At 29.3% G+C, this 14,880-nt stretch overlaps 1 pseudogene; it reads right to left on the bottom strand.

Annotated features, from left to right (window-relative positions):
• Positions 1 to 230: 230 nt before the first annotated feature.
• On the bottom strand, positions 231 to 349 carry LOC120595078 (uncharacterized; annotated as a pseudogene).
• Positions 350 to 14,880: the final 14,531 nt, after the last annotated feature.

Here is a 14,880-nt window from a genome sequence, read left to right as displayed (position 1 = left end):
AGTCTTCCAAAAGGTCAAGAGTGTTATATATAAATCTTCAAAGGGTATATCAAGTCATAACTTTTAGAAAGTCTTTTTGTGTTACCAAGATATTTCTTATAACTTTCTCTTTTATAAACTTTGCAGAAATTCCATTATCATAGCCTAGGGCAGTCAAAGCCATTCTCATGTTCAATACAATTCCTCAATTTTATTTTTCTGTATCTGAATCTGCACATTTTTTTTTTTAACACCTACAGCACCTGGTATTCCTAGGTGGTCTCCTATCCAAGTACTAACCAGGCCAGACCCTGCTTAGCTTCTGAGATCAGACAAGATTGGGCACGTTCAGGGTGGCATGGCCATAGACTCAGAATTTACAATATAATATTCTATAATCTAGTCATATAGCTCATAATTTAAACAAATTAACTAAATAATTTGGAATGACATCTCTCAAAAGGGTAGATTTATCAAATTATTTTTTTCTCTGCCCAGCTTTCATTATTGAATAAAATTAATTGCTAAATAAAATTTTCTTTAATTATGCTGGAGATATTTATTCAATCCTTATCTTTACCCTTATAACATTTGATATTTTCATATTCTTGCATTGATTATAGTTTATTCAACATTTATATAAGTGTTTCCTTTCTAAATTAAGTAATGTATTTGCTTTCACCCCAATCCCTTCTTCAGCCAAAGTATTGTCAACTCCTAGAAGGGAAAGAAACCTAATCAATAACAGCTAATTTGTCTTTCCCAACAACTTGAAGTCCCTAAACATGCCTAACAGGCAAGAAGTAAAAGCACTCTTAAAAGGCAAAATGAGACACACAAAAAAATGTGGACTAGCCTGTATAAACAAAGCACTCAAGACCTCAAAATGAATTAAAGTAGGATAAAGTTGAATAACTGGATTTTATAGCATACTTGGCTATCTAGTTTGTATACCATTGGCTATCAGAAAGAGTAAATCTTTCAAAAGTGTACATGAAAATAAACTAGCATAGCAGCTGGATCATTTATTACAGGGAATTTCCATGTTATGTCTCTAAAGTAGGTAAGGCTATTTGAATTATTCATGCTTTTCTTTATGCCTGGAATGTCTGTCCCTTTTTTGCCAATGTGTAAAAATTTTAATTATTTCCCAAAACTCAGTGTATATCTGTGTGTGTGTGTGTATGTGTGTGTGTGTGTGTGTGTGTGTGCATATATACACAACATTACACAGGATTCCCATGATTTAATCAACCTTATCTAATACAGCATATTTTCCTTTCTAGTACTCCTATCATATTATCAGAAAAAATAAGACCATGTTTAACTACTGATTTATGTATTCTTTTATTCCTCTCTAAACCCTGGGTTTGTTTTATTTTGTTTTAAATATCCTATGTTTCGGAGATTAATGTAAATATCACATATATTTTAGAAACATTATAATTGATTTTCAAATATTTTTATTAATAGTTTTCTATTGAAAATACATGTTTTGTTTTTTTTTTCAAGATCATTATACACTTACCTGTTAACTCTCACCTCAGAAAGATGCTTGGGTAAAGGAACATGATGTTGCTGCTCTTATGATTTCTATCTACAAGGTTTAGTACATAGCAATTACCAAATATATGCCTTCTGAACTTCCTATATTTCTCAGCAAATTAGAAGTAATATTCAGTTAATAAAATATTAATAGATAGACAAATAAATAGACAGAATTTCAGAATTTCTCTAAAATTCCTTTGTCAATCTTTAGTCTGATATTCCAATCTAAAGAAAAAACTTAGTCTATGTATTCTCTCCTTCCGAACCATAAAGATGATAGAACTGATACAAAGAAATTTTGTTCTCTGAACTACCTTCTTGCTTGTTAGTTCCTTCATTAATTCAATTCAACGCTACCGAGAATATCATGCAGTTACATTTGTTAAACGACACCACACCTTGATGTGAATAATAATAAACTAGTGTTTCTTGAGTGAAATTTCAGAATGTCATTACTATAGCTGTAAAAACTGTTAAAACTACACAGTCTTGGGCCCCAGTCTCAGACCAAATAAATTATAGTTTCCACAAAAGTTATTCATTATATATTTTAAGCAAATTTCCCAAATGTTTTGGGAGGTAAAAGCTGGTTTAAGTAACAGTGGAAATTTGTGCATGGCATAGTTTTTGTTCTAAAGCAAAGAAAATCCAGTTTCTGTATCAAATCTCCTGACCCAACATAAATGTTGCCTATATCACCTTATAGTCAATGAGCTTTAATTACTTCCATTTTACACATTAATTTCATATAACATAAGAAGGAAAACCAGATAACCAGAGGAAAATATTATATAAAACTCTAAAATGAAAAAGAATCGTGTCTGGCTTCATGGGAATGGAAAGATAATGAGGAATCAATGGTGAGGAAACAATAGTGTTGAAATCCTTAGATAATTAAAGAAGATTTCTTGGTCCACTAAACTTCTTTGTCATTCATTATAAACATTCTAGTGTCAAATCTCCTTGTTTCTTTATGGTATTTTAAAGTATTTAAAAAAGAGTTAACATATGTTGTGTTATTACCTATTTTTGTAATGACCTTTGCATGGTTTCAATACAAAATTAAAAATATTTGTGTAGAAAATCTATCTCTGTTTTATGTCCTTCAGGTCTATCTTTATTATTAATTATTAAATAAATTATACTTAGTCAATCATTCTATTCAACTTGGAATATAAGAGAAAACTTTTTGGATATATTACAAATGAACATACAAAATTTGGTTAGGTTTTGTTGAAAACGTTTCTGTTTTCTTTTTATGCTTAATATATCTTTTGTGTTTTAATCTAAATAATAATAATGGAAATAGTTATATTTTGTATTGGACTAACATAAGTATCGAACTGCTTAGATTCAAATGCCAATTTTATAACAGCTTAATAAACTGGGCTTCAATTTTCTCATTTATAAAATGATAGAGTTAAAGCATTAAATGATGGTATTTTAACAATAATACTTTGTACTTATTGATATTTAACTTTTATTTGCATAAAGAAAAAATCAGTAGTATTTTAAATTTTTAACAACTTGAGATATATATGTATGTATGTATGTATGTATGTATGTATGTATGTATGTATATATAAAGAAAATTTCTACTTTTGAAGAAATATATTTACCCATGGTTTGTTTTATATACTCTATTTAAAAGAGTAGTCAGATTACTTGACATGAGTACTAAAGTAACCGTTTACATATTTTATAATAAATTCAGAAGCAGATGACCAAAGAAAACTGCTCTAGGAATAATATGTCCCTCCAAATTATCTTAATGTTTTGAATATATTTCAAAGTGCACTAAAAAATATTCAAAAGATACAACAATTTTAGTATTTTATTAGTCTGAATTATAACACTAAAGTTTATGATAACCATAGTTGTGAGACTCCCTATGGGTGTCGTAGGATTTCTTCGAGAGCTAAGTATTTGTAATTCTCATTAAAGGTTTTATGCTAGAAGCAGACCACTGAGGTTGAAGAGGCTCAAGAGAACTGAATACTCTAACACATATGATGCTTTATTGTTTAAAATTAAAAATAAATAATAAATATATTATAATTTATTCTAGCTGTTTTTATGAGAGAAAAGTATAATACTAAATTTTCTATAAGCCAAAATTATAAAATGTTTATTTTCCATATCAGAAATTATTTATTATAGAAACTTTATAATCCTCTTAGATGACATACAATCAAATCACACAATATATCATTGTATTTATTTAAGAATTTAATGTTTCTAATGGACTATACTTTTCTTAGCTTCAAAAAAGATCTTTTCAAAAGAACCTAAAAGAATAAAGCCAAGACATCCTTCTTGTTTACTAGCCTTTTGTTTCAGACTAATAACCAGGTTCTTTAAAATGTCATCCAGAACCCTTCAGAATCAGATCCTGGCCTATTGCTACAGGTTTATCTCTTGATATTCTCTTTCAAAATATTGTACTTTAGCCCTATCAAATTACTACTATTCTAAATACTTTGTGCTCTTTGCTGCCTCCTGTCAAATGCTTGTCCCTTGAAAATACCACCAAGACAACCTGATGATAAGGTGAAGCTGTATTTATTCTTACCCAGGAAAGGGAGATAACTAACTTGACAGATTCTTAGCAGAATCTCATAAAAGAAGGGCAAAGTTAGTACATTTATGAGGTTTTGGAATCTTGTTTAAATAAAGTTTTTCATTGTGAGATCTTAAAAAGGATTAGGTGAATATTATGATATAAGAATTTAGGACTGTTAGACCCAGCAAGGCAAAAATTTTGAAGCGAGGGTTTGGAAGACTCTTGGGAAATAATCAGTCATTTGATTCTATCTACTTAAAAGTCGAATGGTCTGACATTTATTTAAATGCTTTTTTTTTCAAAAGTTTTTATAAAATAGAAAAGTTATTTTAAACTTTCATTTTCCTAGGCAAAAGTTTTCAGGAATATTATTTCAGGAATATGTTTCGTTCTTGAAAACACTGCACTGGTAAAGTCAGGTTAGTGAAGACAGACAAGTATTAAATGCACGTCAATGCAATGGGTGAACTGTGTGGCTGTGGTCAGTTTCTGATTTTCACTCTTTATCTTTGCACATGTCTATCTCTCTTTCTAGATTGCTCTCCTTTTGGAAATTTTGGACAACTTCTAATTTTTTTCTAGTAATTTTCGTGTAGTCATCCCTCCTGAGACATTAATGACATTATTTTTGTTACTATTGTCTTTACTGCTATTATTGATCTTTTAAATACAGTTATAAGATTACATGGTATTTAAGAAAATGTAATTTGCAATAAAATGATATATTTACTCACATATAATTATTAACAAAATTCAATTTCTTTGCTTATATTCTTCAAGCCCTATGAAGAGCTAACATAGATCACAGCAGTATTCTAAAACATCCATTATGTTCTTCCATTCATTTACTTAACACATTACTACTTTAAAAAAAAAAATGCCAGAAAATTTTTTCTTATTCATTATTACCACATTGACATCCTTTCTATCCTATAATCATTTTTGTTCCCAATCCCAACTCAGTCTTCCCTCTCAATCATTCTCAATAACCAAATTTAAAGTACTCCAGCATAGTAAACTTTTGTGTGCTCAGGTCTTATAGTGTCTGTAGGAAGGGAGTTGTAGAGAAAAAGTAAGTAAAATTAGATTTCTCTTTAGTGGGCAGGGAAAAACCTGATAATGCTTTCTGTCCAATTTCACTTCAATTTCTATTATAAGTATTGGGTTACAAGCCCGTATTTGCTAGTAATTGATGAAAACCTTGAAAGAAAGGGCCAGATCTTATTCATATTGATATTATAAACAAAAATGTCACAGCCTGTGTGTCTTTTAAAGTTTACATAAATGGCAAAATGTTCTAAAAAAATGCCTTTTTCATATATTGTACTGTAATAATTTATTCATTTTCTATACAATGAATGACTTTATATATTTGAAATGTAGAAAGCCATATAAGAATACAGCATGCATAATAATTTTCTTGGTAAGCTAAACCTTAGATAATTATTGTATACTTTTTTTTTAATTTAAAAATGTTTAAATGCTCATTCTTTTACATGTCTACCTAAACATATAAGCTCAAGGACTTGCTAGTGGAAATATCAGTCTTTCAATAGTTTGGCACTTATGAATTGCATCTTGTACTATTTGGAACATGAGAAGTGAGATAAAAATGATAAACATAAGATATGATGGCTTCCCAAAGTCCCCCTTCCTTTTCTCATGGACTTTAGATGATGGTAATCATCAATGCTTTTGTGAGGTGAGGAATCAGGACTAAGATGACAAACCATCCTGGTCTGCCCAAGTCAGTCACAGTTTTAGAATTTAGAATTTCATAGCCTACCTAGCCTTACCAATATGGTTGACTACCCTCATCAGACTATAATAAACAAGGGATATCATGTAAGACAGCAATCATTCTATTCAACAAGCTATGATGTTCAAGACTAATGTCAAGATTCTGACCCTGAAATTAATTTGAGCCCTTTGTGGCAGGCTGACTTCAAAGATGTTTCTTAAAGTTTCTGCCCTGCAGAGCACACAACCTAAGTATTTCCCTCCATTTGAGAATGAAGCACATTAATAATAATAATAATAATAATAATAATAGTAATAAACTTTTAAACTCAAAAAGTAAGATATTTAATTAAAAGGGATGAGATGAATTTCATGTATATTTTGGAAGAGAAATTTTATTGGGTTGCTGAGAAATGGAACTAAAATATATAGATGTGTTGAGGATTTTTTGTTTTTGTTTTTGTTGTTTAACGGCACAGGATGTTAACTTGGAGCAAGAGAGACTCAGGTTCCGTGAAATACTACAGGATCCTATTAAGTCACTATTTCGCATTTGTGAAACTTTGTAATGCTATGAGTTTTTATATAAGAATCAAAAGAAAAATAAATGTTCAATATATATCTTATTCTTGGTAAGTATTCATTTTTATTATTAACAGTATTTTAAAGATATTCTGTCAATGATAAATTTCAATAATAAGCACAATTCAGGTAAGCATATTTGCTACTGAATTCTTAAAAGAGATTATTTCAATATTAATTCAATAATTATGTTGAATGAGAGAGATATACCAGAGGGTAAAATTGCAAATAATTTTTAAATTAGGAGAAATTAGTGGAGACTATGATAGCCCTTCGAATTCACAAAGGCTGAAAACAATTTCAAAAGCTTGTGTCTGAAATCTAAAGAACAGATTTGGAATTTTGACATTCTCTGGAACTACCTTGGTGGTATTCAGAAATATATGAGGCTTATTATTATTCTCTGCAGCATGGATAGAAATCAGTACATAGGTACCAGAGATGAAAGGGTATTATTCAAGAAAACAAAAGAACCAAAGAGATTAGACTGCATTTTCAATTGTGCAGTAGAACAGAGTAACAACAAAAACAACAAAACAACCTTTATAATCATGGCCTTAAACATCATCCTCAAGCTATGAAAATCATGAAAATCACATGAGGTGAAACTGACTTCTTATTCTCCTAAAAAAATATTAACTAACCACATGAAATGTTAACCTGCTTGACTCCGAAGTTATTCCTCATCTAGCAAATTGTGTGTGAGCACAGGGACTAATTGATGGAGGGCTGTATTCAGAAAATGAGAACAAAACAATATAGATGGAAGGCATTACAGATACAGGATTCGAATGGCTAATCAGCATTAGAGAATTTTAGAGAAATAAAGACATGATAGTTTGCAGTAAAGGGTATTAGTTGTACCCTTTAAAATCTTGATATTTCTCTGAGTGACTCACAGTTGAATTCATGGACTTATGATGATTTTTTGATGAAGTTACTATTTTGATCTTTTATAAATAATGAATGAGGCACAGAAAAATTTGTTAGTTTGATCTAAGTCACATATTTTGTTAGAGAAGTGGTATTCAAATCAAGTCAGTCTGACTAGAAGAGTTGTGTCTTTCTCAAGTAATCTATGAAAAGAATGAGGACAAACACAAAATCTGAGTGACGGGAGTATGAACATCACCCTAACAGGAATCCCGAGAGAGACCAGAGAGAATAAAGGAGAGCAATAATTAAATAAATGAGAATGAAAATTTTCCCAGAACTAGGAGAAAACATAAGACATCTGATCAAAAGTTTCTATCGAGTTGTAAGTACATATATAATAAAACACAATATAATAAAATTTAAGTATATCAAGAGAAAATTTCAAAACTTCCCTGAAAGAAATATGGCTCAAATAAATAGGAATCAGATTTCTACAAGATTACTCAACAGCAACACTAGTTGCAATAAAAATATAAAGCAATATTTTTAAAGTTTTGAGGGTAAAGCCTTTCAATTTAGATTTTGTATATTGCTGAATTATTATCTTTCAAGACTGGCTAGCTACTGCCAAACTACATGGTTTTTTGACTTGCAAAAGGAAATACCAGTCCCTCCCTCTGTGACCAACAAAACTCAGATGATTTCAGTTTAGGTACATTCCTCCATGCTCATTTAGAAAGAGACACGATTTCACATCAAAAGAGTTTTATCAAGAAATTTATTAAATTTCTAAACTGGACCATATTATATTTTACTTTGAATATAAAAACTAAAGTGCAACTCTAATTTTTATAATGATTATGTAATTAGAATTGATTGGAAGAATTTGTATAAGTTGTCAATAGTTTCACTACGATTTTAATTTTGAATCTCTTACTCATATTATGAATTAATAGGAATGTATTTCCTTCTTTTAATTGAGTAGAACTGACTCTACAGCTGTCATGCAATGAATGGAACACTTAATTAAGTTTCAAATATACAGATTTTATAAAAAGATTTGCCTGTATAGGCTTAAGTGCTCACTATCTTTTATCAAAATTAAGCAGAAGTAGCACAGAATACCACTACTCAAATCTTCCAACGAATTTTATCTGGCAATTGAAGATATCTCTTAAACATATAATTAACTATAGTAGTTTATTTTATACATAATCCTATGGGTTAAAAAAACTTAGATTCCTGAAACTATTTATTTTTGAGATCTTCAATTTCCCAAGTATTTTGAAAAATATATTTTCAAGTTAGATTATATACTTTGACATATTATTAAAAACAAAAAGTGTAAGAGGTATTTATTGATTTTCACTTCAAAACCACATAGTTTTAATATCATTTAAATAAACAAGAATATCACTCAGACTAATATAATTGTTATCTGGTAATATAAGTTATATATTTGATTTTTTAGAGTACTTAAATGAAACTGCCTTTATTCTTGCATTTTTTGCACTTCTTCCAGAAAAATCTCTTCGACAAAAAAAAATTATTGAAGGGGATGTGGAAAAACTATTTCTTTTTACTAATAGATAAGTTGCTTTTAATCATTTATTAAACAAAACTAATGAAATGTTTGCCCTTTGCTCTGTTTAAAAAAATGTGGCAAATGACTTAAAACCAAATGACATAGTGAAATTCTAAGGAAATTCTAAGGAATAGCTATCTTTTTAAAAAAATATAAATTGTTATGTATAATTTCCAACCTTCAAAAGCATTCTCACTGTAAATTCTTCCTTCAGCCTACAAAGAAAAGTATAATATACTATTTATTCTATCCCACTTTGTGTGACACATTGAAACACTCAGGGAATATTCAATAAACTGAATTTTCTAACTTTCCCTTGCTGTCCTACAACAAAAAGATATAGAAAGTTATCAAATAATACTCTCCCTTAATTAGAAAGATTATCATTAATACTTCGAAGATGAAAAAAAAAACATTTGGGAAATGAGAATTGAAGCAAAATGGAATATGTATTTGCAAACCAAATAACAGCTTTGTTATGATTAGCATGAAGTTATCACAGGCTATATAACATATGTTAGAAAGGGTACTCACCTCTTGTCATGTCGAATTAATTATGCTGGTAAAATTTATCAAAACTTTTTATTTCTTAAGCATTGAAATTGCTTTTTGTCTCTAAAGACAGCATAATCAGAGGTTCCATTTAAGCAGACTCATTTATCTACACATATATTCAAATACCTACTATCTATGGGGCACTATGCTGGGGGATGGGTTTATAAAGATGAAGGGAGAGTCAACCCTCAAAAACCTTTCAATTTACTTTAAACTCTCAAAGGTGAAATTTCAAAAGGAATGGATATTGTTTTAAATGGCTGTAATAAGTCACATGTGTGATGGTAACATACTTTTATGAGCATCAGTAAATATTTTCTTTTGGCTTCTTGAATACATTGCATTCTCTTATTAAAATATATCTAAACCAAGAGTCAAGAGTAAAAGAGGATCATTCAAGTATTAGTACTTTAGTATTATCTTTAGGAATTTTCATACTGAGAAAGGCCACTAGTATTAAAATGCAAAACTGACTAATTTTGCAAGAGGTTAAACTTTGTCTCAGTGTATTTATACATAAACATATTTTCTTAACCTTGGCTCTGACCCTAAAACAGTCTGCAAAATTACCTTTTAAAATGTCTTGAAAAACTATATATGCAATCAATTTTATGTTATTAAGCATTAAGATGAGAGGCTAGTAAAAAAAAAAAAACATCGCTAAGTCTAATTACTTTTAAAGTGTTTTAAATTAGTATCTTAAAAATAAGGATAAATTTAAATTGTGACATCTGATCTAAACAAAGACTATATCCACTTGCATTTATATTTCTTAGTAAGTACTTAATTTTTGTAACAAAAATGTTCCATAATATCATTACCTAATAACAAGAATATCTAAAGTAGTGAAAGCTTAAGGATATTCAAAGTCTTATTACATGATATCTTCTGTGATCTTTTAAAAATCAATGTGTTCCTTTTTGTGTAAAATTTAATGAGCACTGACAAACACACAGCCATGAAACCACAGCAAAATCAAGAGACAGAGCATTTACATAACCTATAAATACTCCTTTGCACCATTATAGTTAATCGCTTCCTACACCGTTGGCTCCAGATAATCAATAATATGCTTTCTGTTTCTACATATTAGTTTGCATTATCTAGAATTTTATATAAATAGTATATACATTTTAATGTCTAGCTTCTTTTACTTGAAATAATCATTTTTAAATCTATCCATATTGCATGCATTAACAGTTTCCACTTAATACTGAGTAATATTCTATTGCATGGAGATACCACATTTGTTTATCAATTCCATTGCTGAAAGGCATTTGAATTATCTATAGTTTTTAGCTATTAGCTATTCGAATTAAAGCTGCTATGGACATTCTTAATAATTTCTATGGCCTTGTATTTTCATATCTCTTGGTAAAGGCTCTTATGAATTGTGCATATTAAACTTTACAAGAAAATATCATCATTATCTAAATTGTCTGTACTATTTTAAAGTGTTTTTAACAGTGTATGAGAGTTTGAATTGCTGCAAAATCTATCAAATTTTTTTATGTGTTTATGTGGTTTATAAGTTTTCCGAATTATCCTATTTATGTTTGCAAAGTTAGCTATATTTTATTTTGTATTAAAAGTCACTGACCTAAAATAATTTTAATAAGTATTTTAAATAGGAACATAAATATCTGTTATAATTTACAGTATTACAATATTATATTTTAATTACTAAATATCTAAAATTATTTCTAAACTTAATAAAATACGAGTATTGATTTAATTTGCTCTATCATTTTTATACTTATATGCTTTCTCAGGTTGTTAAATCCTTATATGTTATACAATATCAAGTGAATCTAGGGTTAGAATTACAGACCAGAATGGTTTAGTTTGACTTTCTCAGTGTATTTAGATTGCCTAGAAATCCGATTTTTAGTCAGGCCTGGGATCTAAAGCTATAGGTATCGAACATGATTTCCCTGTGATCACAAGAAATAGGTTGAGACCAGCTATAATCTCTATGCCAATATGGAACTAAATACAATGTCAGAAACCAGGATTCCTTTGACAGCCTAAGTCCTTCGAGATTTAATTCTTTTTTAACCACTTTTGATGCTATTACCTAATTAAGGTAGGTGAACAACAGCAACTCAGGATACTTTGTTAGATTTAACTAACTTATTTACCATTGATTCAGTTTTTTTTTAAATTATTTGAATCATATCGCTGCCCTTACAAATTTATTTCTTATTTCTATGTAGGCAGGAATCTAGTCTGTGCAAAAGTATAGTTTGTGTCTTCTTATATCTTAGTTATTAATTTGGCCATTTTCACATGGGCATGTTAAAAATGCTTAATAAATGTTTAACAATAAAAAGTTAAAAGACTAATTGTTTCACACATAACTCTATACTATATCATGCCTATTGTGAACTAATAATTAAAATATGCATCATTGCTTTAAAAAGCCTTCCCATCCTCACACACATACCTTCAATGCCACTAAAACTGATATTAAAATATAACTAATAATTGAAAAACATCCTAGCATGTTTTTAGTCATTAAGCAGTGCATATTGCTCACTGGATCCCATCCTCCTTGACAGATTCCTTTGTTTTCTATGATTTCATTCTCTCCTTCTTCTTTAAACTTTTATGTTATTTTCCCCAAATCTCTTCAATTACATTTGCTCTTAAAAATTTACATATTTCTGAAAATCCTGGTTTGGCACACCTCCAGTCCCAACTGCAATCTCCCTAGTTGTGATACTTACTGAGAAGGAGAAATCAGTCCCTGATAAGCAGGAACTGACCTGGTGCTATCATTTGGGCCCCTGGCGTTGCCATGTACTGGCACTCACAGCTCTGTCTATGTGTTCTCTTGCTAAACACAATTTCACAGAACATTATCAGATAAGGCTACTTTGTGACCATGATGTATCAAGACAACAGTAAGAACATACAGAATGATATCTGAATACAGGCAATTCTGGAATATTTTTATGCCGTCGTGGTACCTCAAATATTGATCTGCCTTACATGAAAGTAACTATATTGCATGTCTAATTTCCCCACCATTCATGACAACCCTCTGCTCATTCTGGTATGTTCAAATCTAACTGCATCTACCTTATTATGTTTCCATAGCTAACTGTGTTCTTTCTCTTAGGAAAAAAATGTGATTTTTCAAATATGTTGTCTCATTATTAATGGTGTGATGAATAATACATCATTTATCATTTATGTGATGTTATGTGAACATAGGACATAAAGTGCATTCCTGCTTATCATGTATTGGTGGTCTTAAGATATCACTGCTGCACTCAAAATTATTTTACACTATGCTATGGATTTCAAAGTATTTTTACATAAACATTTTTATTTGATACAGTCAAGAGTTTTGAAGACGTGTTCTCTGCAGTGTAGAAGGAAAGAGTTAGAAAAGTTGTTACTGAAAATGTTTTACTTTCTTAGTCCAAAATTTTAACACAATTTTCACACAATATTTATTTTTATTTAATTTTTGTGATCTTGTTCCCAATCTAATGTGGTAATTAGAAACATGATTAGCGATTAGGTATTCTCTCTAATACTTTAAAGTAGGTTTAGCTTAATCTAATCTAAATTTAAAAGTGTACAGCAATTTTTATTGGTTATATGATTATAGTTTAGGTACTAATTGACTCTTTAAATGACTAAAATTCTCCAAAATCTTTTTTTATCACAGTTCAGCTAATGATCACAGCACCAGACTTAGTTATTCCACTTTCTCATTGAAAAAAAATATGTGTGTGTGTATGAACAATTGAATTCATAATTAGTCAAGTGATTCCCAAATTGTTACACTAGCCTAGCATTTATAAAGGACTTTGTAGATATTTAAATCTAAGCCAGAGAATCTCTTTGAAGAAAATTTAGTTCTTCTAATGTGAAAGTGTTTTGTAGACAATAAAAAATTTAGACCCAGACTATTGATGACAAACCAAAGACAGAAGTATATATACTTGATATTATAGGTATTAATGTTTGAACTTGTTAGTGTGAGAGAACATAGGAAAAAAAAAAAAAAGAAGCTGAGAAATTAACCTCGTAAGATGTTTTTAAAATAGGGACATTAGGAAAAATGAAAGCGATCTGAGGAGACAAACAGTTATTATAGTAATAAGGAAAAACAATGTAGATGATACTATAGAAAACATTTACTCAGTGTTGATCCCTGCCCAGGGATTTTCATACATTTTATTATTTATTCGCGACAGAAAACCATGTGAGAAATATTATTTTTATTTTCATTTTATAGATATTTTAAAATAAGCTATATTAATTTAAGTATCTAAATTTCAAATATTTTGTATGAAGTGTGTCTGGGAGTGGACTGCACTGCTTTGATATTATTACCTGGGAGAAATTTTAATAGATGAAGCAAAAGATGTCACATAATGTAAAATTATCAAGATAAAGTAATGGCAGTTCATTGGTCACTCTCAGAAGTAAATTTATTAGATTGATCTGCAAAAAAAAATCTAATTATTGGGATTAAGTATACAGTGGATGATGAGGAATGACAGTTCAGAGTAAAGACTTTTAGTGAAGTTTGAAAGGAATATATGGTTATCAACAATTTAGTTTTTTTATAAGATGTTTAAGATGTGAAATATGTTAAATACAGAATGAGAATTAAAAGAGGGTACAAAAATATAGTTTCAAAATCCCCTAAGAAGCAATATAAAATTTATGTCTAGGGACCATTCTTTTTTGAGATAAAAATATATAATTTTGTAAATGGCATATTTTAGGAAGATAACATTTGAATTCCAAATGTCTCAGTTCAATAGTCAGATTCAATATTTTTCCACTTCCACTTACAAGTAATGGTTTAATAGGTTCATGAAAGAGTACAACCAATAATACCTTAAATTAATATTCGCTATCACAAGTGTTTATAAACAATATGAATAGATTAGAAGATGTCACTTATTTTATCAAATCTATACTAAATATGTTAATAAGCATTTATTTAAAATTGGAATGAGTCCAATGTTTAAATACCTGTGGATGTTTCTCATTCATATTGATAGTTTTGAAGAATGCTGAATCCCAGCAATATAGGTTTTATTAGCATTTGAGTTAAAAACAACATTTTTAGATAAAAAGAATATATCTGTCAGTATGTTTTCACAGTTCTTTGAAGTCCCTATAGAATATACTCTAAAGTTAATATGTCTTACTGCAAACTTCTCTGTAGAATAATTCATAGGCAATTTTAAAACAGTGAATAATGTTTGTTTTTTTTTTTTTTATTAGTCAAGAAGTGTTGTCACCCACTATGTACATCTTTACATATTGAAAGATATCAATCCTAAGAACATTTGGCTAATAACCCTCATTAAATGTGACTTTTTCCTCTATTTTCAGGCTTTATGATAAATGTCCATCTCATAAAAAATAAAAATACTAATGTACTGATTCAGAAATGATAGGTGTTCTTTTATAGAAT

This window comes from Pteropus medius, unplaced genomic scaffold (genome assembly GCF_902729225.1).
Source record: "Pteropus medius unplaced genomic scaffold, Ma_sr-lr_union100, whole genome shotgun sequence".
Lineage (NCBI taxonomy): Eukaryota > Metazoa > Chordata > Mammalia > Chiroptera > Pteropodidae > Pteropus > Pteropus medius.
This window is presented reverse-complemented; position numbering and strand designations above follow the sequence as displayed.